The sequence below is a fragment of the Macaca nemestrina genome, chromosome 11 (genome assembly GCF_043159975.1).
Source record: "Macaca nemestrina isolate mMacNem1 chromosome 11, mMacNem.hap1, whole genome shotgun sequence".
In the NCBI taxonomy this organism is placed as follows: domain Eukaryota; kingdom Metazoa; phylum Chordata; class Mammalia; order Primates; family Cercopithecidae; genus Macaca; species Macaca nemestrina.
In genome coordinates, this window is record NC_092135.1 from 93,371,213 (window position 1) to 93,394,759 (window position 23,547).

The window sequence follows — 23,547 nt, forward strand, 5'->3', positions numbered from 1 at the left end:
ATATAAGGAAAGCTATGAATCCACCCTTGTGTATGTATTAAATAAACTTCAAACATTTATGCCAATTTTACAACTTGTGAACAACAAATTACTTGACATGTCTCGTATTTTCTTCAAATTTGGTTTTGAGGTGTCTGTCTGGAGAATGACTATAAATTCTAGCCCTGCCCTGATGGGGCTTCACGGAAGGTGGTTGTGGATGCTTACAGTGTGCTTTTCACAGGATACTTCTTTATGATAGTGGACAGCCTAATGTCTAAGTGTCCAACCTCTGACCTGCTGTCCCTCTCACAGGAAACTTGTTTATATTGGCAGACAAACTTGTGGCTCTCATCTGACCTGTGTCCTGTTTAATCCTACAAGAAAGCCAATCTCTAGGAGAGCTCTGACCAGGAAAGAAGTTAGGTTCAGCTGTATCAGTCAGGTGAGACACAGAGAAGAACATTTAACAAAACACATGAAATAAAAGCAGTTTATTACTTACAGGTCCCAGAGATAAGAGGGCTGCATGCCTGGAAGGGGAAATGCAAAGTGGCGGCCCATCCAGGACACACATGCTTGATGGCGAGCAAGAGAGAGGGAGAAAGAAAGCCATGTGGGCTAAAGCCTTTATTGGGGTCCAGGGTGTTACCTGAGCAGGTTTCCAGTGGGGCGTTCTAATTGGCGAGTCTAGAGCAAGCAGGCACGAGTTCAATGGAGGCACTTGTGGACTAAGATGGTCTCTGAGGCATATCTGTGAAGTCCATGCAGGGTGTGGGGTCAGTGGGGTGAGTCAAGTAGATTGTATTTTGCTCTACCATAGGGAGGTGGACAGCAAGAGGCTGATAAGACATCTGGATCAAGCACACTGAGGAACTAGGAAGAGACAGAGAACCGAAAACTGTCAAGGATGAGGAAGCCCTGCTTCTGGTATGAGAAAACCCAACTTATACTCAAAATGGGTGTCAAGGCAACATGAAATTATAAGAATGTGCTATAACCTCACACAAACTAGTCACAACAACTCAGCTGAACGCAAATGATGACCTTAGAACACATTTAAGTTCAGCAATGTAGCTTAGCCAAAATATTGGATGGCTTGGTTCTTCAGCCCCTTTGAAGCATTCTTTGGGCAATAACTTTGGTAACGGTGGAGTTAGTTGATGGCTTCAGCGTCAGCGTCACAGTTGTTTGGTGAGATGAGGCTCCTGGTAGTGAGTTTAACGGTCTCTTATGGCTCTGCATTTGGCTCCACCTCTTACACACATAACCCCTTTGAAATCCGTTGCCCACAAGTGCTGTGGGCTGTTCAGTCCCACTGGATGCAGATACAGGTAAAGGATCGATCTTCATCTCTGTGCCATTCCCCACAAGCTGCCAATGCTTTCCAGAAATCTCACTTGCCTCACAAACTGCTGAGGGAAATATTTCATTGCATCAGAATTACTTACTTCTGTGCACACTCTGTAGCGTTTTCAAGAATGTGCTCATTTTCATTAGGCTTGAACGATGTTTTTCCAAGGTTGTACCGTCTCAGAATCTTTTGCCCTTAAATATTTAAGACAGCAGGTACTTCAGGAATGAGCATCTATCAGAATCATTTAGTATGAAAAATCATTCAATACATGGTGCCTTTGTTTAACAAGTTACAGAAATAGAAGGAAAAGTTATAGTACGATGGGCGCAGATTACAAAGATATCTGCTTTTAAAGAGAAAATGAAATGTCCTAAGTCAACACACTGGGCTTCTCAATTTCTTCTGTCTTTTACAATAGCTTCATCAGACATGAGCAGTGGAACTGACCAGCAGATCAATGGGAGCAGTACCAAGCAGCAGTAAAGTAGTACAAGGCAAGTCAGGGTAATTGTTGCAAATCTGCAAAGAGTCTTCATTCCCCAGAGAGTTAAAAGTCTAATTGCCAAAGAGAGGAATGCAGCTGTCATTTTGAAATGGAAGAACTACCCCTCAACTATTAATATGGTGGCTGGAAGTGTGTTCTGCAGAAGCTAGGGAGTCTCTCTGAATATAGGGCTTGTTGCAAAAACTGAGATTTAATTACTGTCACATCTCTAGATACTAAATTCTTACAATATAGAACCCAATTTCTGGAAATGGCCTACACTATTTGGCAGCCACAAATCCAACAGTAAGGCTGCCCACAGAGCCCTGTCTATCTGGTTGGATTTTTTCTCCATTTCTGCCTCCTAATTAGGAGATTAAAGCTTTTTTCCCCTCTTGATTTATATATGTCTTTCTTTTTTACTTTTGAACAATATCATTTCTCTTGGTTTATTTTTCTGATTCTCTTAAGTGTTTTTACCAATCAATAAAGCCTTTCAATTTGTTCCTTTTTTTTTGTTTGCTTCTTCCATTTTATTTTTTTGTGACTATGTTACTTCAATTTTAAACATGAATATGCTGCTGCTTTCAAACATCCTCTTTCGAAAGAAATGATAGGATTTTATAGATTTTCTTAGCAAGTGAGAAATCGATTTAGCAACATGTTGCAAACAAATTTTACCCTTAATTAGACTGAAGGTTTTGGTCATGTATATAGCTTCTATTTTTTTTTCAAATTGTATTATTATGATCCATTTTCTGATTCATTAATTTCTACTCTTCTTCCTTTTTCATCCTTCTGTTTACCTTAAGTTTAATTTGTTCTAGTTGCTTAATGTGAAAGCTTAGTGCATTCATTTTAAACCTTTCTTCTCTTCTAAAATATGCATTTAGTGTTATAAATTTCTCACCAAACACTGCTTTGGCAGCATACCATAACTTTTTTTTTTTTTTTTGAGATGTGGTCTTGCTGTATCACCTACTCTGGAGTGCAGTGGTGTGATCACGGCTCACCGCAGCCATGATTTCCCAGGTGTAACTGATCCTCCTACCTCCATCTCCCAAGTAGCTGGGACTACAGGCTTCTGCCACCACGCCCAGCTCATTTTTATATTTTTTGTAGAGATGGAGTTTCACTATGTTGCCCAGGTTTGTCTTGAACTCCTGGGCTCAAGTGAGCCACCCACCTCAGCCTCCAAAAGTGCTAGGATTACAGGTGTAAACGACCACACCAGGCCCAATATGTTGTATTTGAAATTTGTACTCACATCGAAGTATTTTCTTCTTATTACCATGTGCTACTTAGAAGTACATTGCTTAATTCAAATATCTGAGGATTTTCCATGCATCTTGAAAATTATTGATACCTTGTTTCTGTGGAGAAGGAAATAATTCTTATCCACTGCTAGGTTCATAGCTGAGACCCCTATAACAAAAGACATTAACAGCCAGGTGTGTTGGCAAGGCAGAGGATCCCTTGAGCCCAGGAGTTCGAAACCAGCCTGGGCTATATAGTGAGACCCTGTCCCTACAAAAAATAAAAAAATTAGCCAGGCATGGTGGTGCGTGCTGACAGTCCCAGCTACTCAGGAAGCTGAGGTGGGAGGATTGCTTGAGCCCAAGAGGTCAAGGCTGCAGTGAACCAAGATTGTACCAGTGCACTCCAGCCTGGGTGACAGAGGGAGACCCCGTCACCAAAAAGTAAAATAAAATAAAAGACATTAACGAGAACAGCATACACATTTATTTAATATAAGTGTTGGGTGACATGAGTACATTCATTACAGAAACAAGGAAACAGGGAAACCTGTATATTTTCATGCTTAGGTTTGATGAAAAGTGAACAGTGGTGGGAAAATATGATTGGAGGACAAAAGGAGTATGAACTAATATTAATAAACTAGGAGAACTTAACAAGAGAGGGCACTTGTAAAGAGAGTCTTATGACCTGCCTCAGAGGGGAAGAGCGACCGGAAGAGAAGGCTTCATGCTTCTGCTGTTTTCTCAAATGTCAAGGTACCATATTTTGGGCTAACATGTCTTGAACCCTATAATTTCCTTCTGTTATGGCCAGGAACGTCTTTTTAAAATTTTCAATTCCTACAAATTTATTGATGTATGTTTAAGTCCAAAATTTGATGTAACTTCTTGAATGTTCCATTTATACTGAAAAAATGTGAGTTATTATTTTTGGATGGAGTGTTCTATGTATGTCATCTAGTTCAAGTTGTTTGATGGTATTGATACAGTTTGTTCATTGCTGTATCCCAAGTACCTAGAACTGTAGGTTCTTTGCAAATATCTGTTGTGTGAATGAATGAATGAATGATCTATATTATGGCGATGATTTTCATTTTCACCCTTGCCCAGAGTTCTAAAGATTAGGCTGGTTGAAGAATAACTGGAATCTAACTAGTGTATCTACACTAGCACCCAAGCAATTGCATATGAGTATTAAGCTGAAAGGCCATGTAGGTTGCATTTCTAGGTCTATCACCGCAGCATTTACTGTATTTCTGATTATTTAAACTTCAAGAGATTGCTGCCTTTCAATACTGTTCTAAAAGAAAATATACCAGAGAAAAATACCTCAAATCTATATATGGCAAGTCAGTACAAATTTGATTTCATGGTAAACAGCTGAGGATGGGTAGGGACTGAGACCAGAAAAAAACAAAAAAAGCAAAAAGAGAGAGATGGCGGTGATTTTTTTTTTTTTTTTCACTTTAAGTTCTGGGATACATGTGCAGAACGTGCAAGTTTGTTAGATAGGTATACACGTGCCATGGTGCTTTGCTGCACCTATCAACCCGTCATCTGGGTTTTAAGCCCTGCATGCATCAGGAATTTGTCCTAATGCTCTCCCTCCCTTTACCCTCCACCCACTGACAGGCCCTGTTGTATAATGTTCCCCTCCCTGTGTCCATGTGTTCTCATTGTTCAATTCCCACTTATGAGTGAGAACATGTGGTGTTTGGTTTTCTGTTCCTGTGTTAGTTTGCTGAGAATGATCATTTCTAGCTTCATCCATGTCCCTGCAAAGGACAGGATCTCATTCTTTTTTATGGCTGCATGGCCCTGAAATTTTTATATCATAAGTACATCTTGAATGATTGTACATTTCTTATTGCACTCTCTCTTTACAAAACTTTTGTTTCTTTGCATAACTCTTTGCAAGAGAGCTATCAGCCATGTTTGTAGCCCAGGAATAAAAATGGTAGTACTTGCAAGAGAGATTATCAGTCTTTTTAGAATAGTCTCACCATCCCCCCACACAGTCATATTTCATGTTTATTTCTTTTTAAAATTCAGGCAAATAAAATTAGTTTTATTCTGAGATTTCTACAACACCCTTGAAATTACTATATATTAGCTTGCTAGGAAAACCAGGATTTCTGGATTGAGATTGTGACTAATTTAGAAATTTAAAATGTATTAACTAGAGTTACAATTTTTGCAGTCTTCAAATGTGGTGGGAGGGTTATATTTTTTCTTTTTTTTTTTTCTTTCCTTTTCTTTCTTTCTTTTTTTTTTTTTTTTGAGACAGAATCTCGCTCTTATCGCCCAGGCTGGAGTGCAGTGGCGCGATCTCAGCTCACTGCAACCTCCACCTCCCAGGTTCAAATGATTCTCCTCCTCAACCTCCTGAGTAGCCAGAATTACAGGCATGTGCCACCACACCCAGCTAATTTTTGTATTTTGGGTAGAGGTGGGTTTCACTATGTTGGTCAGGCTGGTCTCAAATTCCTGACCTCAGATGATCCACCCACCTCGGCCTCCCAAAGTGCTGGGATTACAGGTGTGAGCCACTGCACCTGGCCAGGGTTATATTTTTCTTAATTGGTGCATCAAAATTAATCCATGTCAAGTTTGCACACTATCGATGTCCCGCTCTGCTGTCATTTCACTTCTCTAAGAGACTAATACCTTCTTCTTTATCTTTCTTAACTTCCTCCAAGGAAACCTTGCTAGAAATCAAGTCTGGCCAGTTTTGCTAGTTCTTGCCTTAAGTATAAGTGCTATCTTTAAAATCATAGAATCCTGCATGCTAGTCTGAGATGTTTTTAATTAGGCCAAAACATGTCTTAGCCTGAGAATGTATCTGCATAATTCTAGGTTTTAATATATAAGACAGCTAGCCAAGAGAATATTATATGTGGATTTTTGTTGTTAAACCTATTGAAACTAACTTAACTGATTCTCTGTAAAAATCTTTCCCCTACCTCCTGAAATCTTTTAATTAGATACTGCTCTGAGTATGCCAACAATCGCTTGACATTCTGTTGTTTTTAGCTCATGGTTACCTACATTTCTCTCCTATTTCTTCTCTTGTTACTCCCACCACTTACTACAACCCCAAAGAGCTTCTTTGTGCCTTGTTTTATGTAATCAGGAAGAATGACTCTGCTCTGGTATGAAGGAGAATCATTCCAAATCTAACAAGAACCGTTCAGTTTTCAGAACCTGAGAAGGAGACCATTAGTCACAGTTTTGAGGGCCATCACTGCCAGAGGCCTCTTGCAGTAGCCCTTGCTGAAAGAAGGAAGGGCTTGTGTGAGGACTCAGGCAAGGGGGTGCCCAGGTTGCCCTTCCCTTGGCCAGATGTGCCCACACTGTGCCACTGAGCTAGAAAGCCAGCACAGACTCTCTGTCTTCCTTAAGATGCCAAGAGGAGGAAACACACACTTTTCCTGAAAAAAAAAAAAAAGGTGGGGGTGGTGGGTTATAGGCCAAGTGCAGTGGCTCATGCCTGTAATCCCAGCACTCTGGGAGGCCGAGGCAGGCAGATCGCCAGAGGTCAGGAATTTGAGACCAGCCTGGCCAACATGGTAAAACCCTGTCTCTACTAAAAATACAAAAATTTGCTGAGTGTGCTGGTGGGAGCCTGTAATCCCAGGTACTTGGGAGGCGGAGGCAGGAGAATTGCTTGAGCCTGAGAGGCGGAGGTTGCAGTGAGCCGAGATCGTGCCATTGCACTCCAGCCTGGGCAACAAGAGCGAGACTCTGTCTAAAAAAAAAAAAAAAAAAATGGGTTGTAAATCATGGTGCAAGTCTATAGTACTATGGGTTCTCTATAACTCCTGTACTTAGGTATTATGTTGGGTTGTCCTGGGAGGACACTTCAGTGCCAGTCTTTTTTTTTTTTTTTTTTTTGCGATGGAGTCTAGCTCTGTCTCCCAGGCTGGAGTGCAATGGCGCGATCTCGGCTCACTGCAACATCCACCTCCCAAGTTCAAGTGATTCTCCTGCCTCTTAGCCTCCTGAGTAGCTGGGATTACCCACCACACCCAGCTAATTTTTGTATTTTGGGTAGAAACGGGGTTTCACCGTGTTGACCAGGCTGGTCTTGAACCCCTGACCTCGAGTGATCCACCAGCCTTAGCCTCCCAAAGTATTGGGATTACAGGTATGAGCCACTGCACCTGGTCTGCCAGCCTTCTTTTGAAAACCTTTAACTTAGCCAGGCATCGTGGCTTATGCCTGTAATCCCTGTGCTCAAGCACTTTGGGAGGTTGACCCCAGGAGTTCAAGACCAGCCTGAGCAACATAGTGAAACCTCATCTGTTAAAGAAATGTAAAACCTGTCACTGGTTTCTGAGTATGCTTTTATTTTGAGGATGTCCAGGGCCACTGGCCAGCTCTACCTGTGTGAAGTAGAAAAAGCCACCCTTCCCCATAGGCAGGGGAATACAGTCTCATGCCAGGGCACTTGGCTTGTCTGGCGTGCTTACGTAGTAACAGCCAGCGCAAGTGTGTGTGTGGCTGCCTGGTGGCTATATCGGTGAGTGTGGCTGCAGGGTCACTATAGTTTAGGAAATAGTTTGTCCTTGATGCCTCTTGATATTACTTCCAGACAATGATAGCCAGGGAGTGCAAGGAAGTTACAGATAGATAAGGCTGGTGATTATCACAAATTCTTCAGAGAAAGGCAATAATGGGTGGAGAAAAACAAAGGCTGCTCTGATCTTTGGTGTGTCTCAGCTTAAATTTCCCTTCCTCACAGAGATCTTCTTTTGTCAACCCCCCTAGAGTGAAATGCTGGGTTTTTTTGTCTTCTTACAAGTGACACTTACTTGTATTTGTGTGGTTATCTTATTTATTAACTATCTTTTCAAATATTTCTGTGAGGTGGTTACCAATATATCCCCAACCCGTAGCTAACTACTTGACACGGAGTTGGCACTTACTAGACATTTGTCAAATGAAGAAATGTCTTTAGCAGCGTCTGGCCATGGCAAGGCGGGGAATATGAAGGGAATCTAAAATCACAAGAAGACAGAGGACGCATGACAGCCCTTGTTCAGAGGGATGCAGTCTATTTGGTTTCTCGTGCCACAGGCTTTCTTCAATCCTGTCACCTTTTTGCAGATAGGAGTTGGCGGGCAGTTGATGTTTCATTGTTTGTTTTTAGCTACCATCCACTGAGAATGTCAGGCACTGTGCTAAGGACTTCATTTACATACATTAAGTCATCCAACCTGCACAACAAGTACTCTGTGAAGTATGTTTAATCTTTATCCTATTTTACAAATAAAGAAACAGACTTGGAGGGTATGGCAGGGGTGGGGTTTGTGTGTGTGGTTATGTAACTAACACAATAAATGGCAATGCTAAGACTCAAACCCAGATCTATCTAACCCCAAATGATGCACTCTTATCTCTTCAGGTCTTGTTTACTTTGTAAAATATGTGCTTTGGTTTCAGATCCTGAATTAATGCATTCTTAAACATTATATTGCCTTCACTTTGAACAAAGTGATATGAGGCAAGAGATTCATAATGCAAATGCCTATGACCAACTTGCTTACCCTGCATCTAATGGCCCATCTACATTTGGTCTTTCTGGATTGTGACCTAATCTAGTAAGTCTTGGCCTCCATATTCATTTCCTTATTTTGCTCCCTTCATTGGTGCTCACTCCCCATATTTCAGGCAAAGAGCCACTGCACAGTGACTACAGCCCCCAGACAGATGTAGGCTGTTTTTGTAGGCTGTTTCTTACCCTAAGCCAGGAACATGGGGGTCTGGTTATGTAGTTCAACAGGGAACAATGCTTAGTCTTCCAAGTTGAGGAGTTTCTCTTTTTTTCACTTTAGAATTTAACTGGCCAGGCGTGGTGGCTCACACCTGTAATTCCAGCACTTTGAGAGGCTGAGACGAGTGGATTGCTTGAGGTCAGGAGTTCTAGATCAGCCTGGGCAACATGGCAAAACCCTGTCTCTACAAACAATATAAAAATTAGCTGAGCATGGTGGCACCTGTAGTCCCAGCTACTGGGGAGGCTGAGGTAGGAGGATCACCTGAGCCTGGGGAGGTTAAGTCTGCAGTGGACCATGATTGTGCTACTGCACTGTAGCCTGGGTCACAGAGTGAGACCCTGTCTCAAAATATATATACTCTCTCTCTATATATATATATATACTCTCTATATATACTATATATATACTCTATATATACACACACACACATATGTTTATATATTACACATATATATATTCTGCAATGAACATGGGAATGCAGATACTTCTTTTACATATTGATTTCATTTTCTTTGACTATGCACCCACCCAGTAGTGGGATTGCTGAATCATATGGTAATTCTAGTTTCAGTTTTTTGAGAAACCTCTATACTGTTTTCCATCGTGGCTGTATTCATTTACATTTCCACTATCAGCACAGCAGCATTCCCTTTTCACCACACCCTTGCCAACACTTATAATCTTTCGTCTTTTTGATAATAGCAATTCTAAAACATGTGAGGTGATATATTATTGTGGTTTTAATTTTCATTTCCCTGAGGTTTAATGATGCTGAGTATTTTTTTATGTATCTGTTGGCCATCTGCTTGTTTTCTTTTGATAAATATGTATTTTGGTCCTTTTGCTGTTTTTTTTGATTGGGTTAATTGTTTTCTTGCTACTGAGTTGTTTGAGTTAGGAGGTGGTATCTGATATCATTTCAATTAAGAATCCTTCCAGACCATACCCTCCTTGAAGGTGCCACATACAGTTGTATCAGGCTTCAGTGGTTTCTCTTTTGGGCATTACTTCTCTCTCATCCACCCTTTCATCCTAGTTTCCTTGCCAAAAGAAGAAAGAAATGGGAAGAAAAACACTTTTCTTTGTCTTCAAATGCAAAATGTACTTTTTGTCCTAGGGCCAATAAGGTCAACAAAGTAAGCATGAAATATTATACTCAGGGTAGGAGCATAATGCATGCTATGAGAAAGTGATACAAACCCTGCAAGATTTCAAAGGGATCTTTCACTGGGAGAAAAAGAAAAAAGTTGAGGTTGGGTGGGTGGGAATATGATTTAAAGAAGAGGAAAAGCCAGACTGTGTGTTGGGTGCGTTGCCAGTTTGCTATAGTCATGGTGTTGTAAAACAAATCAGTCCATAAGACCTTGTTTTATTTATTTAATCAGGTAATCACAGTGTCTCTGAAACTGTTAGATGCAAGCACAGAAATAGAAGTATTTATGAAGTCAGACTTGCAATTGCCAGGAAGTAGTAAAGAATGCCAATGTAATCTCTGCTACCTGTGTAAGTCCTAAGGGAAAGATGAGCTCATGAATGCATATATAGAGATTATTACAAGGTTGAATTAAAATACATTAAATATAGAAGTGGGTATAATCCCCTGAGGATATTCAACATAAAAAGAACAGCTGAAGAACAACCTGAAGCTTTAAAAGTAGGTGAATCTAAGATCCTCACTGGCTGGAGAAAACAGTTACTACACACCCTTCCAGGAAAACACTTTATATAAAGTTTGGTGTTTGAAAGCCTTAGCTGATCTAAGTGAATACAAATTTAAGAGAAGGGACTTGCTTTATCCTTTTATTTGTGGTCTCCACAGCCCCTGGACCTGAGAGGCTTCAATAATTGTTACCTGAGTTGGATTGAATTGAAATAAAGAAGCAAAGATCCTACATCATCTATTGAAATCTTTAAAGGGTAAGTTTCTTTTCTTTTTTTTTTTTTTAAACCATTTGTTAAATGGTAAAGTATATACTATTGGTTAAACAGTTGGACATTTCTTTTAGTATTTGATTTTTGGGTAACAATGTCTTCACTCATCCTGGAGTCAGTGCAAAGAGTGACAGACATGCCCTCCATCCACACACCAGAAGTGTCATATTTAGGGAGTGTGCCATTCAGTAAATCTTTGGTGTGTTACTAAATTGACATCAACAGGGGACTCAATGGGGACCAAAAGTAAATTTTAAAGACCTTAAAACAGAATGAAGTGGCTACCAGTTAAAAGGAAGAAATATGTAGATTCACACAAAGGAATAGAAAAAGAAAATGTGACTTAAAACTGAGAGAATGCTGAGACAATGACTAGCATTAAAAATGGAGAATCAGGAACAAGAAGGAAATTTATGTGCCCAAACAGACTGGTTTAAGAAGCATAATGTGGAGCAAAGGCTGTATGCAAAAGTAAGTCAAAATGATTGAAAAGAGATGGCCCCTCTCCAAATTCAGCCAACATAAGACATTCCTTTTGATAGAAAATGACCACTCTAAAAAATGTTGAAAGGAGAATCACAAAAGTAAACAATAAGAAAAAACATTTTAGAATAATGGAGGAAAAAAATTACAGTGCATAGGTATACATTATTAAAATTTCAGGAATGTCTATTTACTGCAATAACATATCATGAACAAAATAATGAAGACAAGGTCTTGAAAGAAAGAAATACTGGATGTTGTTTTTCTTTTTCTTATAATCTCTGGACCTAACCAAACATATATGGATGGAGGTTAACTGCTTATGAGTACATTTAGAATCACAACCAAACTCATCCTTAGATAATTCTGAAGCACAAATACAACCACCACAAACTTGAAAACCTGGATAATTCTACCGGAAAGTCAAATGAGCCTTCATTATTGAAAGAAGCCATTTTCATTCTATGAAATAATTTAAAATTCTGAGTTACTTACCCTCAGGCAAACTGAGAATTTTAATAGTAAGAAGAAAATAACAAAGCACACCACCTTGGAAATCTGCATATCTTTAACTACAAAGAATCATTGACAATACAGAAACAAAAGGCCTAGGCACAGTTCTTTGAGTGACAAATTATGATTTAATTTAAAAGTAAATAGACTAATTTCAGACTATAATTTTCATGAAAAAATAAAGCACCAAGAATTTAAATCTTTTTCAGAACTTTTCTTCCACACAAAGAAAATAAAATCAGGGAGAAGCCCAGTAAAGAAAGTTTTTAGTCAGCTTTTGGATTTTTTGGTGTAAAGAACTGGTTATGAGGGTATAAATTTACTAACAGCTGGATTTTAGTCTGCTCATTTAGGTTTCATTTTGTATAAGCAGAACATCTTGTATTTGCAGGTTTTTGTTTTTTGTTTGTTTTTCAAGTGATTCTGTATTTAGGATCAGTTAGGCCATGAAAGGCTTTATTCTTGCTTTCTTGTTAATTGTGAAATAACAAACATTAACCAATTTGCCCTTAGGCTAAAGACAAGCAAATGTAATTCCGTACCCAGCTTTAAAAATTCTTTTGGTTATGTTATCATTTGGCATTCTAACTATCCTTTTCACTGACTTTACTTTTTACTGCATCGTCTTAAATGTGTAAATTTTATTTTTTTGCATGTTTGAATCCATATTGACAGTGATGTAGATGCTTATACATGCTTTGAGAAAATTTATGTACTCTGTGTGTGTGTGTGTGTAATTTATTTTAAAAATCAACATCTATCTCGGCCGGGCGCGGTGGCTCACGCCTGTAATCCCAGCACTTTGGGAGGCCGAGGCGGGCGGATCACAAGGTCAGGAGATCGAGACCACGGTGAAACCCCGTCTCTACTAAAAATACAAAAAATTAGCCAGGCGCGGTTGTGGGCGCCTGTAGTCCCAGCTACTCAGGAGGCTGAGGCAGGAGAATGGCGTGAACCCGGGAGGCGGAGCTTGCAGTGAGCTGAGATCCGGCCACTGCACTCCAGCCTGGGCGACAGAGCGAGACTCTGTCTCAAAAAAAAAAAATAAATAAATAAAAAAAATAAAAATAAAAATCAACATCTATCTCATGTGCACCTATTTGGAAGTATGCATCTAATACATCGAGGCATACTCTGTGCTACACTAAAAGAAGAGTAATCAATCTTTGCCCTCAAGGAGGTTACCGTCTATTTTAGCTGATTTAATATATCATGTATGTTCTGTCATAGGATAAAAGAACAATTTAGCTTTGTGTGTGTTGAGTAAGAATCTTGTCTGAGCAACAGTAAGATAAAATGGTTTTGGAGTTAGGTGAATCTGAGCTTGAAACCCAGCTGTGCACACTTAGTACCTTTGTTCCTTCATTTTTTATTTTATTTTTCGAGATAGGATCTCACTCTGTCACCCAGGTTGGAGTGCAGTCGTGCGATCTTGGCTCACTGCAGCCCCAATCTCCCGGGCTCAAGCGGTCCTCTCACCTCAGCCTCCTCAGTAGCTGCAATTACAGGTGTGTGCCACCACATCTGGCTAAGTTTTTGTGGTTTTTGTAGAGATGGGTTTTTGCCATGTTGCCCAGGCTGGTCTAGAACTCTTGGGCTCAAGTGATCTACTCGCCTCAGCCTCCCAAAGTGCTGGGCTTACAGGTGTGAGCAGTCATACATACCTGGCCAACTTTTGTTCTTTCAAGTCTGAGATTTCCACTTATAAAATGAAGATACTAACTTTTAGCTTATAGAGGTGTCATGAGGGCTAAGTGCAGTAATGTATACAAAACACCTAATACATAGGCCCTAAGTTTTAAATTCTCTTACCCCATACATATTATTTAAATGAAATGTTCAGGTTTAGCATTGTCCATTATTGTCTCTATTCATTTTGGTCTAGGATTTCTAAATTGATTTCATAAAAGCAGCCAGGCCATAATTGGCAGCACTTTTGAGGGATGAATGAGACAGCGAGCTAGTGTTAACATTTCAGACAGGAGGTAGGAACGCCAGAGCATGAAGCTCAAGGCCCAAGCTGAAGCCTTCTAAGCATTCATCACCAGCCACAGCCTCTACTGTCTGAAATAACCTCCCACGGCTGGGGAGTGCCCAGTGGGAGAATAGGAGAAATGCCTTCATCGTGTGCCTAAAAAGCCTGGAAAGAAGAAAAGCAGCTATGAAGGCAGGGATCTGTTTTGCAATAGCTTTTTGAAAAAGAAGAGCACATAAATTATATCAAAAGAGTTCCACTAGAAATAAACACTACGGCTTCTTATCCTTCTACTCCCGATCTACCAGATTAAGCTGTTGGTTTTTCCCAGAAAGAACACAAAAGAAAGTCTAACCAAATGTATGTCGTTCATACCTGAATGGCACTTCTGCCCACAGTCTTCTCTCTTGTTGAGCAATATAGAAAGTGAGCTTGAGGCCAAACTGTAATTCTCTACTTGAAACCCAGATCATCGATTTCCTCTTTGTCTTCTTGGTCACTCTGCAGCCATCTCCCTCAAAAGAAAATCAGAGTACCCCCTACAACTGCTGAGGAGACACCAAGCAATTCTAAAATGTAACTGAAGTCCCCCAAACCTCCTAGTTTTGGGGGTGTTTCGTCATTCTTTAGTTTCCCTCCTATGCCTAATGAGAGAGGGAACTTTAAAAGAAAAACAAGTTGCCCATTCTTTCGTCCCCTGGGGAAGGGGTTGTTTTCTGTATTTTTTAAAGTGGGAATTCTCTTTCTTAGGAATTCCACTTTTGTTGAACCGGTTGACATTTTGGTGGCGGCTTTCTAACTTGGACTTTTTTCCCTCTACTGTGAGTTTTCTTTTAATTTCATTATTGAAATTTTAAATTGTGGAACAATCTAGATATAGGAAAGTATGCAAATCATATTATACCTCAGTGAATGTTTATGCATTGATATACCTGTATACTTCACTCAACTCAAGATCTAGCACATTTTTAGCCCGCAGAAGGCTCCTGGGGCCCTTTCCTAACCAATAACTCCTCCCTGGTAAGCTCTGCTATTACCTTCATGTGAGTGGAATCATAAACTATGTACTTTCATGTGTCAGTAATTTGTTCCTTTATAGCATAGTATTCCATTGCATGAATGTACCACAACATATCCTTCCCTTTTGATGAATCTTATGCTAAATATTGCTGTTATAGGTGAAGATGCCTTGAACATCTCCACTGTGGATTCTTAATTTTTTCATGCCACTCTCTGTAGAAATTGTGAGAAATAAAATTCTGCAAAGGGTTACATGTTCCCAGCTAATCTTGCTCCACGTTGGTTTGGTTACTTTGGCACCAGAATTTAAAGGAAGATGAAAATTCTCTGTGCATGCCCCTATAGTCCCAGCTACTCAGGAGGCTGAGGCAGGAGAATCGCTTGAACCTGGGAGACGGAGGTTGCAGTGAGCAGAGATGACGCCACTGCACTCCAGCCTGGGCAGAGCAAGACTCTGTCTCAAAACAGACAAACAAACTCCTCTGTAGTCCCACATTTTAGAAAAGAGAGAGATTACGAGGTGGCGGGCGCCTGTAGTCCCAACTACTCGGGAGGCTGAGGCGGGAGAATGGCATAAACCCAAGAGGGGGAGCTTGCAGTGAGCTGAGATCCAGCCACTGCACTCCAGCCTGGGCGACACAGCGAGACTCCGTCTCAAAAAAAAAAAAAAAAAAGAAAAAGAAAAAAAGAAAAGAGAGAGAAAGAGAGGGAGGGAGGGAGAAAAAGTGAGAGGGAGGAAGGATGAGAAAATGTATAGGCATGTTAGTACAAAACTTTAAATTCATAAATTCCCATTTTATGGAGATATCTGATCATCTTAATCTGCAATGACTAAATAAGTAATGCTTACATGATTATAGACTTCTTTTCCTCACTTTTGGAAATACTTCATGCCCTCTGGAAATTCTTTAAAAAAGCTTTGTTGTATCCCTTTAAAAAGTGATAAAATCATAGTGTCTAGTGCAAATTTTAGGGCAAAGTTCAGTAGGTAATTTGGTTGACTTTGAGTATTTTTCTCAAAGCCTTTTTTTTGTTGTTTAACTTGAAGACTTTAAACTGTTGAATGAATCTCAGGGAGGCTGAGAAACACAGTAAAATGTATCTTTAAGTATTCACTGTGGTTTGTGTGCTATGACAAGTCATCTCCATTGCTGACTCTTATCTTTTGATTCCTTATTTCATTTCCTTAAATGTCTCTGCTTTTGTTGTTACTTTATTTTGCTTCCTCAAATGCAAAGTAATTAGACATTCAAGTTTTTTGTTGAGCCCTAGAATCTATTACATTAATAAATTAACCAGTTACCTAGACATTGTCCCTTTTTTTTTTTTCTTTTTTTCTTTTTCTAATTTTTTGTAGAGATGGGGTCTCAGGCCAGGCACCATGGCTCATGCTTGTAATTCTAGCACTTTGTGAGGCCGAGGTGGGAGGATTGCCTGAACTCAGGAGTTTGAGACCAGCCTGGGCAACATGTGAAACCCCCTCTCTACTAAAATACAAAAATTTAGCTGGAAGTGGTAGTGCACACTGGTAGTCCCAGCTACCTGGGAGGCTGAGGCATGAGAATTGCTTGAACTCAGGCTGTGGAGGTTGCAGTGAGCCGAGATCATGCCACTGCACTCCAGCCTGGGCGACAGAGCAAGACTCTGTCTCAAAAGTAAAAAAAAAAAGAGATGGGGGTCTCACTGTGTTTCCCTGGCTGGTCTTGAACTCCTGGGCTCAAGCAATCCTCCTGCCTCGGCCTCCCAAAGTGCTAGGATTACAGGCCTGAGGCACTGCACCCAGCCGACACTGACCCTTTTAAATTTTTGTATATAGATCATCTAGGGAACTAGTTAAAATAATCTGTGCATAGCAAGGTATTTGCTCAGTAGTTTATTTTTTTATTACAAGATATTAATTTCTTTCATTAAGATTAAGGATAGTCTTTTAAACTGTGTGCTCATTTTGGAATGTTAGCTTATTTTTAATTGTGTTCTTGTTTGTTTACTTATAATAAAAATGCATATTCTTTATCACATCATTGTTCAATGTTTGATATCATAGTACAGTCATTTCCAATAAAGTTTATGCCAAATGAAGTTTGAGAAGCCTCATGATAAATCAAATTATATCAAGCCACAGAACCTGTTAAAAGTAGCCACTTGGTAGTGCAAAATAAATTGAAAATGTATGAAAATAGTGACAAATGGCTGTGCAAACATGGCACGCCAAGTTCTGGACATTAGCCCTTCAACCAAAAAAAAAAAAAAGGTTAATCTAAGGAAACAATATAAATGACTTTTCAATTTCTAGTTTTTAACATTCATATTAGAAGATTAAAATATGGTTCGAGTTTGTCTATGACTTTCCCTCTGGCATTTAGAGCTGGAAGAGTGAAGCTTCTATGATGAATATTTTGCCCCATCACCCAGGTACTGGAAGCAGTTTTGTTTCAAGATAGAATGGAAACTCTATAGGCCAAAGTTGAGAGGGAAAAGATAAATATTTACGTTGATGAGTGGTGACCATAGAAATACTTCTATATAATAAGCATATGGCCGGGCGCGATGGCTCATGCCTGTCTGTAATCCCAGCACTTCGGGCAGCTGAGGCAGGTGGATCACGAGACCAAGAATTCGAGACCATCCTGGCCAACATGGTGAAATCTCGTCTCTAAAAATGCAAAAATTAGCTGGGCGTGGTGGCGCACGCTTGTAATCCCAGCTACTAGAGAGACTGAGGGAGGAGAATCGCTTGAACCTGGGAGGCAGAGGTTGCCTGAGCCGAGATCCTGCCACTGCACTCCAGCCTGACGACAGAGTGAGAGACGCCATCTCGAAAATAAAAATAAGCATATAAGGGCTTGGAATTTGTTGCGTTGCTGGGAAAGACATTTTTGGCTATTTTGAGTTTTCTTGACACACATTAGCAGCTCCATCTGGGAAGTCACATTTCTCTGTCTCAACTAAATTCCAAGGCCAATTTTCAGGCTTTCCTTAAAATGTGCTTCGTATTATACTGCCAGGAAACAGTCCTCCTTTGGCTCTATAGCCCTCCCTCAGAAAGGTTGAAGTGATAAATTGTAAATTGAGATTCTATTGGTGGCGGGAACCCTAGCTAGAGCTGGTTTTGAATTCCTGCAATAGTGTTTAACCTGTTCAAGGTTCTCATTCAACATTTACAATTGGCTCAGTGTGAGGGAGAAGGAAAAACCTGTTGATACAGCTCCTTTAAGTGCTATGGGTTTCAAAACAACTCTCCAGATAGCAAGCATTCCTGTGGTGGGAGGCAGTGGCTGAGAGGAAAACCTTTCCCATTCATTCAAAGAAGGGAAAGAGACTGAACTTACCTCCCAACAGGTGAAGTTAAGCACGTCCTGTAAGTGGATTGATTTGTTGTATAAATCAAAGTTCTGTTCATAGGGACCATCAACAATGTTCTCTGACCTGGTACCCTTCTCTTCACCCACCCCACTCCTCTATCCTTCTAGTTAACTGCTGGGAAAATATTTCTCAGAGATGCCTTTCTTCCTCCTTGATGATAGTAATCGTTTTTCTCTTTTTAGCTCAAAAGGAGAATTTTTTTTTCCTTTGTCATGTCTATGTGCCTTGCCTATCTAATGTAGTACATTGTTCCTCATTTCCTTTGTTACTATGCTTGTGCATGTCTCAAAAACAAATGTGAACTTTTTGTCAAAACAAAGTGAGTGCATGCTTTATAAAATTACAAAGGGATGGTACAGCTGTTCTCTGATTATATTCTTAGAGTGTTTAAAATTTTGAAAGTGCTTAGGAGTTTCTTTTAAAAAAATCTATCAGACTTCTTACAGAAACCTATTTGGTGAAGTGTTTTATTTTTGCTCTTATGAATTGTGTACAAAAATACCTAGTGTGTTTTAGTAGTAATAATGCATAGTTTAATAAAGTGTAAGTTCAACAGATTAAAGCTTTTAGACTATCTTTTTCATTTGTAGTTAATCAATTATATTTAACCACAAGTGATTTTATATAGTATTTCAGCAGAGGTAGATAAAAACATTACCCAGTGCAACAAATTAACCTAAAAAATAATAATAGATCATATAAGGAATATAGAAGCAAGAGAAAATTGTTGCTAATATTTATTATTCTTTAAAAGCCACATCCTACTATTTTCCTTTTTAAATGTGGTAACTGTTGTCAAACTTATTAGCAATGTGGAGAAAGGAGCCTTCTGTGGTATATTTTCACCGTCCCTACCTTTGTTCTGTCTCCAATCTCAGTGGTCCTTTGGGTCCTTCGTATTCAAAGACGAAGTTACGGAGCTGTTGACAGTCTCCAGTCTCTAGTTGGATGGATGAGCTGCTCTGAGTCATCCACACTTTTATCTTGTGAGATCATTCATTCTATGAGCAATTACATCAATTTTCCAGAAGGCTGCCTGGCTAGGAATAAAGATAAAGGCCATGACTACAGAAGGAATTAAGTTAAAGGGCTTGAAATAGCATCTGATACATAGTACGAGCTTGAGAAGTATTTGCTGCTTAAAAGCCTTCAACTGTTTTCCTTTGCAGCAGTTATGTATCTAACCAGATCATGATGGAGCAAGTTTTCATTTTTGTTTGTATTGTCATTATAATCCTGGCTTTAAAAATATTGAGTGAATTTTTGGTGCCAAAATTAAGCATGTAAGCTCTACTTTTGCATTCCAAGCCCTCCAAACTTTTATAGATTCATTTCCAATATTCAATTTCCTTTACATTTTGCTTAAGGAACTTGTAGAGAAGAATTGCTCATCTGGTAGTGCTCCACAACCCCTACCCATTTTGACCAGTGTCACATACTAAACTTTGACATAAAATATTGCTGGCGGAGATGTTTTGGCATTTGGTATTAATGTTAATATCAAAAACCCCCTTCAAAAACTTCCACTCTAAAAGAACTTAAGCTTTAGACAAACTCCACTAATTCACCGTTTTCTCCCCCCACAAACTGGGAAGCCTCAGTTATCTTTTGATGACTTGAAACTGATTTCAATTATTTGTGTTATTGCCAGCAATATAAATGAAAAAAAAACAGTCAGGCATGGTGGTTCAAGACTGTTATCCCGGCACTTTGGGAGGCTGAGGTGGCAGGATCACCTGAGTCCAGGAGTTTGAGACTAACCTAGGCAACATAGCAAGACCCTGCTACAAAAAAATAAAATATTAGCCAGACATGGTGAAGCGTGCCTTATGGTCCTCGCTACTGGCGAGGCTGAGGTGGGAGGATCACCTGTGCCTAGGAGGTCAAAGCTACAGTGAGCCGTGATCCTGTCAGTATACTCAGCCCAGGGAACAGTGAGACCTTGCCTCAATAAACAACAAAAAAAGGGAAAAATAGATGGGGTCTGATTTCCCTCATAGAAGTACTAGAAAGATAATGGATAGTGAATGTTTGTTCCCTCAGAGGAGGATAAAGTTCTCTAGAGCAGAACTTCATAAACTGTAGTGTAGGTGAGAATCACTGCAGATAATGCCACAATGCAGTTTCTAATTGGGTAGGTTCAGAGTCAGGCTTGGGAATCTGCATTTTTAACAAATCTCCAGGTGATGAGGATGTTGCTGGTCCACACTGAAATCACCTGGGGCAGTTTTTGTTTGTTTTATAGAGACAGGGTCTGGCTGTTGCTGCTCGGGCTGGTTTCTAACTCCTGTCTTCAGACAATCCTCCCACCTCAACCTCCCAAAGTGCTGGGAGTACAGGTGTGAGCCACTATAACCGGCCATCTGGCCAGTTTTTTAAAAACATACAGGTGCTTAGGTTCCACTCTCACCCCATCCCACCTCCCTGGATTCTGATTTAGTTGGCTTGGGTTATGGCCTGAGTATAGGGACTTTTTAAATCTCCCAGGTGATGGTAATGTGCCATCAAGTTTAAGGACCTCTAGATTCATTTATCTCAGTTTCCACTTGGCAGTCCATTCACTTACAGACATTACTTCCCTGGCCTCTAGAGACATGTGATTTTCTGAATTAAATACCTTGCCCTTTCTTGAGGAAATCACACTAGTCTTTCAAAACCCTTTTCCAAATACCACTGCATTCTTCAGATATATAATACGTTTAAAAAATTATTCTAACATTACAAAATTCTACTTTGCTCTAAATCCTGTACAACTTTGCTTATAATTCCTACGGCAGTGACCACATTATGCTTTCTAATTATGTGTATTTATCTTAACCTCTTTGATTGATAAACTACCTAAAGGCAGAGATTATCTCACCTCTCTTTATCTTTCCTAGCAGTTTCCCCCACTCCCGACACAGTGCCCTGAGCCTGCATTTGTTCATTCAACAAACATTTGCATAGCGTCCCCATGCAAAACAGGTTGAGCTCTGGTGAGGTGTGCAAAAACAGACGCCTTCCCTCCCAGTCTTTAGGAGCTTCACATTCAGATGAGGGAGACCGATATTCACAAATGACTCACAAAAGCAAATGTAAGCTCTCAACAGAGGCATGGGGGAATGAATCTGAACTTTTCCACACTGGGGAAAAAAATTATTTTGAGGAAATCATTGGGATCTGAAGAATTTGAAACTAGGAGAAGGTGAAGAATGAGGATGAAGATCATTCAGAAAGATTAATCTGTCTATACAAATTCCCCATGTTGGGAAGGAGTGTGCACTAAACTGGAGGAAAGGCATTGTGGCTGAATTTAATCAAGAGGATTCAGGTTAAAAGATGTTTTAGAATGCCAAGGAAAGTTAAGAAATTTAGTAAATATTAATGACAGAATAATGAAACCCACAAAAGTAAAGAGTGGTATAGTAAATTTAATTATTTACTTATATAATAATTGAAGCAGGAGGCTACAGAATTGATATAGACATAGCATTTGGAATTAACAGTAAAACCGGCTGACTCGATTGCATTGATTGCTTACAGTTGGAATGTATCAGTGGCCTTAAAAATTATACATTATTCTCAGACAATATTATGATGCCTGGAAAAATCACACTGAAGTATTTTCTTTTTATCTCTTGTTTTAAGTTTTTAATTAGTAATGCATTCACAAGATGCTTTAAAGAAATTTTAAAGTTTTCAGTAAAAAATCTCTTTCCCACCCCCACCACCCATTCAGCCAGATCCCCATTGAGGTGCCAACTATTACTAGTTTCTTGTGTATCCTTTCAGTCTCCTTAAACATGTTCAAGCAAATGCATATGAGCACTGTATTCTCACCTCTGAACCATGCTTTACCCCCTTTACAATTTATTCTGTATTTCTTTTCATTTTATTAGAGAACTTCCACATTTTTTCTAATAAAAATTGCTGAATATTATTTTACTATATGGATGTATTAACTGGTATATGTTCCTTATAGTTACTGTGCTTCCAGTATTTTGCTATTGCAAGCAATGCCACAATAATTTTCCAGAAGAGAAATTGCTGAATTATGAGTATATGCATTTGTAATTTTGAGAGATATTCCTAAATTACCTTCCATATCATATTAGGATACCACTAGAAATATGCACCTCTTTTTTCCTACAGGTTCCCCAATAGTGTATGATCAATCTTTTGGGAGGGGGTTTCAGATTTTATTTTATTTTATTTTTTGAGACAGAGTCTTGCTCTGTCACCCAGGCTGGAGTGCAGTGGCACAGTCTCAGCTCACTGCAAACTCCACTGCCTGGGTTCAAGTGATTCTCCTGCCTCAGCCTCCCGAGTAACTGGGATTACAGGCACATGCCACCAGCCTGGCTAATTTTTCTATTTTCAGTAGAGACAGGTTTTCACCATGTTGGCCAGGCTGGCCTTGAACTCCTGGCCTCATGTAATCTGCCTGCGTTGGCCTCCCAAAGTGTTAGGATTACAGGCGTGAGCCACCATGCCCAGCTGGATCTAGTAAATTTTAAACTGATATTTTAATATTTTAACTTGGATTTATTTTTTATTTTATTTTATTTTTGAGACAGAGTCTCACTCTGTCACCAGGCTGGAGTACAATGATGCAATCTCGGCTCACTGCAACCTCCGCCTCCCCGATTCAAGTGATTCTTCTGCCTCAGCCTCCCGAGTAGCTGGGACTGCAGGCGTGCCCCACCACGCCTGGCTAATTTTTGTATTTTTAGTAGAGACAGGGTTTCACCATGTTGGCCAGGATGGTCTCGATCTCTTGACCTCATGATCTGCCCACTTTGGCCTCCCAAAGTACTGGGGTTACAGGCGTGAGCCACTGTGCCCGGCCTGGATTTATCTTGTTATGAGTGAAGTTGAACATCTTTTGTTAAAGAGCCATTGATGTTTTCTTTCTGTAAACTACCTGTTTTGTTGTTGTGTTGTTAGTTGTTTGCCTATTAGTTTTGTCTTATATGAAGTTTTGCTTTTGATAGTTAAACTTACCAATATTTTACATTATGATTTCAGGATTTTGAGACATAGTTACAAAGTCCTTTTTTACTCCAAGACTATAAACAAATTCTTCGACAGTACATTATAGGACATTTACAGCTCCACCTTTTTCCTTTTTTTTTTTTTTTTTGAGACGGAGTCTCGCTCTGTCTCCCAGGCTGGAGTGCAGTGGCGCGATCTCGGCTCACTGCAAGCTCCACCTCCAGGGTTCACACCATTCTCCAGCCTCAGCCTGCTGAGTAGCTGGGACTCCAGGCACCCGCCACCACACCCGGCTAATTTTTTGTATTTTTTAGTAGAGACAGGGTTTCACCGTGTTAGCCAGGATGGTCTCGATCTCCTGACCTCGTGATCCTCCCGCCTCGGCCTCCCAAAGTGCTGGGATTACAGGCGTGAGCCACTGTGCCTGG

General features: G+C 39.9%; 1 protein-coding gene across 2 annotated transcripts in view; it reads left to right on the forward strand.

Moving 5' to 3' along the window:
• LOC105468176 (solute carrier family 39 member 10) overlaps window positions 1–23,547 on the forward strand; it is a 164,543-nt gene that overhangs the window by 20,267 nt on the left and 120,729 nt on the right. Inside the window, exons 1-2 of one of the 2 annotated variants that reach the window (XM_071073109.1) lie at window positions 8,666–8,682; window positions 10,679–10,776. The gene's annotated coding sequence lies outside the window, so the exon portion shown is untranslated. Of the gene's footprint in view, window positions 1–8,665; window positions 8,683–10,678; window positions 10,777–23,547 lie in introns of those variants that run through there. The other variant, XM_071073107.1, reaches the window with a different exon arrangement.